General features: G+C 43.5%; 1 long non-coding RNA gene across 1 annotated transcript; it reads right to left on the reverse strand.

The window, feature by feature from the left end:
* Positions 1 to 531: 531 nt before the first annotated feature.
* LOC141815369 (uncharacterized) lies at positions 532 to 1,997 on the reverse strand. The gene is made up of 2 exons (XR_012600540.1): positions 1,940 to 1,997; positions 532 to 869 (listed from the first exon to the last, which is right to left on the reverse strand). It is a non-coding gene; the product is annotated as an uncharacterized LOC141815369 (long non-coding RNA).
* Positions 1,998 to 4,538: the final 2,541 nt, after the last annotated feature.

Here is a 4,538-nt window from a genome sequence, read left to right on the forward strand (position 1 = left end):
ACACTTGGGAGTCACGAGAACGAGCGAAACTGGAGAAAGAGTGGTGTTTTTCGAAGGCTGGTCGCGAGTCTCTTTTATAGCAGGCCTGAGTCGACTCAGATCGCCATCTGGGTCGACTCCAGCCGACGTGGCAGCTAAAACTTCATCTGCTTCGGCGCTTATCCTCCCTGAGTCGACTCTGGCTCGGCTCTGGGTCGACTCCAGTCGCGGTGGCGGCGGTGGCGATAACTTTTTGACCTGAGTCGACTCAGATCGCCGTCTGAGTCGACTCCAGTCTCGTTGGCGACGACTTTGACGCGCAGACTTCTGGATTTGAGCTGATTAGGCTGGAGTCGACTCCAGAACCTATCTGAGTCGACTCCAGACCCAAAAATCAGAATTTTTGGACCGGAGTTAGCTTTCGTCGAGCTCTTCTTTCCTGCACAACAAGTTAGCTCGAAACATAATATGTCACGACCCGGAAGATAGCTGTCCGAAAAATTTCGGCAGCACCTCCCCAGTATCACTGACAATTCCCTGTATACAAACACATATAATAAAGGCCAACACGGCCTATCCATACTACAAAATATGGAATATATGCTATACAAAAGTAAAAGGTGACCCACACGGCCACATACACATCCTACACAATACTAACGAGAAAACTCGTCAATACGCAAAACACAAAATCATAGAAACGGTAACACAAGTCCAATAAAGTCCAGTACAATGGAAATGAAATCATAAAGTCCGATACGACAGAAAATAACCAACGATACAGATATATCATCACAAGCCACAAATACATCCACACACACAAAGTGTCGTAGTCGTGAGATGGCGTAGCTGGCAGATCTCTGGCATCCTCTGTAAGCTCTACCTGATATCTGGGAAGACAGAAAAATCCCAGGGTCCAAAAGGTGTGAGTACAGATACTCAGTGGGTAATATAGAAAGACAGTGCATGAAGTAAAGAAGTAGCAAAAGAATAGGTACATACCAATGTCATCAAAGTATCAATAAGGTATCTGCAGATAATAAACATCTAACATGGATCTCATGTAATGCAACATATGAATGACATGTCAAACATAGTGCAACAATCAAGAGTCAAACAGGTAGACAATCAAAATGCAGGATCAGTACGGTCCAATACATATATATCATGCACATGATGCACATATGCATGATGCAACTGCCCCACTCACTACAGCACTCGTGCAAGCATCTGAGGCTGGGATGGCCGGCATCGGGGGATCAGTACTCCGTGCCCTACTCTCAAGTAGTCCGGTGATCCAAATCAGAGATCAGAGTCCCGCGTCCGGGTGATCTCGTAGCTATGATAAGCTACAAATCCTATGGCCGATATCTGTACTCTAGTACTCGTCACGGACTGCGTACTGCCATACAGTCTATGAGTACACGGCTGCGTACTGCCATACAGCCGTTGAGGTAGATCATCGACTCGGCTGCGTACTGCCATACAGCCGTCGACTGCGTACTGCCATACAGTCGCCATCATCAAGATGGAAAATAGGGTATGATAACCACCTATGTAGATATACAACTAAGTCATCTACAATCACGATAAACCCACTCCAATGGGATTTACAATCGTTATCATGCATCATGATGAGATGCTCAATCATATCAATCAGCACCTACTATACTACTCAATATACGTAGGTATAAGTCATGATGATCTCAGGTATCATAAAGAAAGGAGCATACCAATGATGATCACAAAGGTCATATCAAGGAAGGAAACAATAAACATGAATAATAATCCAAGACCAATCGACATAAGGTCAAGCATGATATAACCAGAATAATAACAAAGTATCGAATCATCATGAGCATGAATGGAATCAATAAGCAACTCAACAGATACAGGAACAAGGTACATGCACTGAAATAAGATACGAACTGTATTGACCAAATACAGTAAAATCACCCACCTGATAAAATCGCAGGTAAAACTAGAACCCCCAAAAATAGATCCTCGTAAGTATATGAACTCCTATAATCTCAGGGTCCTGTAAAATACAATGATAATATCCTAAATATCATGATGTATCAAGAAACCCTAATCAAACTAGAGTTAGTTTAACCCTATTTTAATTAACCTAACTTGGGTTAAACTAATCTAACCCTTAGGTATTATTAACAGGGTTTAACTAATTAATTAATTAATAAACTTAATCAATTAATCAATTAATTCAATAACCTTAATCCTGTGCTATTTCTAAACCTAATAGAGTTAACAGCAACCCAACAATTAATCCAATAAACCAACATCAACAGTAATCCAACCACAAGTGTAATCATAACATTCAATCAAATTCCATTATTGAATCTTACAACTAACAATCCATCCATTAACCTCAATTATAGCTCACTGCCGATCAAGAACCACAGTCAGACCAGATCCAGGATACAATTGATCTTACTAATCTCCTTCTTTGCTCTTCCACAGCTTTAGCTATTCCAACTCAACTAAAATTCACAAAAGCAAGATCCGATCAAATCTCACTAACAAGCTACAAAGATAAGCAACTGATCAACAACATCAGAATCCTATGAAGAAACCTAAAACCAAGCCCAATCTAGCTTACCTTAGCTCAGATCTGAAACCCTTCTCTTCCCCTTCCATCGGTCGAAACAAGGAACCAACCAAATTCTGAAATCTGATTGATCTGCTCAAACCAGAATCAGAAATCCAGAAATCAATAAAACCTAGGAACCCTGAAATCTAGATCGATCTTACCTTCAATCCTTGCCCTAGCCCTTCTCCAGTCCGACCAAGCCAATCCAACGTCGCCGGCCGGAATCAAGAAACCTCACCGAATCAAGATCAACTCAAGAAACCTATAGAAACCGGTAGCAATCATCGATCTAGGTTTTAGAAAACCCTAGACATCAAAGACCACAGGAGTCCTTACCTCTCCCGAGCTCTCCCGTTCGCCGACCGTCGCCGTCTCCTCTTGGATTTCCAGCCAAGCCTCGGCGAGACCAAGCCCTCAGTGGTTGAATCCTTGGTCGTCTTGCTCTCCTTCGTCCGCAGCACCCGCGTTAGGGCAGATCGGGTTCGGTTGTCGCCCGATCGGAGCAAAGGATGGAGAACAGAGGAGTCGGAGGTGGGAGCAGAGGAGCGCGATCGCGAAACGGGCAGAGAAGATCGCGGTGGAGGCTTTTTATCGGTTTCTTAATGGGCGGTTTAGGCTTAACGGGTCGGATCCAGATCCAACGTGCAGAAGCAATTAAAAGAAAAGCGAAAAAAGTAATAAAGGAAAAGATACTTTTGTTTACTTAGTTCACAGTCCAAAACTGCTACTCCAAGGCACACAATCCTTGACCGTTTACTACGTATAAATCCACTAAAACACTTGCCCCTTACGGCAGCAAGTGTAACGAAGTACAAATATCCCAATTTTAGAAGCTCGGTACAATTAAAATGAATTTATAATTAAACACAGTTACCGACTTTTGGATCGCACTAGAACTCCCAAAATCTGATCTCAGCGTATCGGCGGGTCTCAGGATGATCTGGATCGTGTATGGCACCGACATCGAGAAAGTGGCACTTGAGAGTCGCGAGAACGGAGCTTGGAATTGAAGGGAAAAAGTTTTCTCCTTTTTCGGTGCTGCTCGCGCTGCTCTTTTATAGTTGGTCTGAGTCGACTCAACTGTTCATCCGAGTCGACTCCAGTTGACGTGGTAGATAAAACTCTATTGCTCCCACTCGTTATCCTGCTTGAGTCGACTCGGATTGCCGCCTGAGTCGACTCTAGTCGAAGTGGCGTCAACCGGATAATCTTTGACCCTGAGTCGACTCCAGAGTTCACTCGAGTCGACTCTAGTCTGATCAATTTTCCATTCCTACAAAAAGTGATAGAAAATCATCGTGCTGACTTCTGGGATTTGAGTTTATTGCTAAATTCTTATGTATGTTGCATCCCTTATTTATGCATTTAGGCACATATCTTGCATTTCCTAGTTCATCTGCTCGTGCTGGAGTTGACAAAATGGAGCATCATTGAAGACAAGGCAAGACAGCCACATCTGAGACCTCCTGGCCGTGTTTTAATGGGCACGGGCGTGTCAACTCTAGTGCAGAGTTTTCTTTACGATCAATTTTCCATTCCTACAAAAATGTTAGCAAATAACATGCAAAATAGAATTGTTTTTGAGCTGAAAGTTCCATTGGAACCAATTCAAGGTCTTAATTTTCATAGGTCTCCAGTGAGACCCTCGGTTAGACCAACGCCTAATGTTCTCCTCCACAAGACAATACACAGTTATATTATAGAAAATGCGTTCTTACTAGGGAATCACTCCACTCAGGAGAATTTTATGTTCTCCTTGGAAATGCGTTCTTACCCACTCCACTGCCTAACTGAGTCCTCCTGACTCGTTGGACTTTTGCTCGGCTTTGTCCTCGGCCCCTAGGGTTTGTGCTGCGGCTCGGTTCTTCCTGACCAGCCCAGTCTTCTGCTGCAACTGATCCTTCCCGATCAGTCCAGTCTTCCGCTGCAACTTGGTCCTCCTAACTAGTCC

Source organism: Curcuma longa, chromosome 21, assembly GCF_044706935.1.
Source record: "Curcuma longa cultivar G26 ecotype Majalengka, Jawa Barat chromosome 21, ITB_CL_G26_1.1, whole genome shotgun sequence".
NCBI lineage: Eukaryota > Viridiplantae > Streptophyta > Magnoliopsida > Zingiberales > Zingiberaceae > Curcuma > Curcuma longa.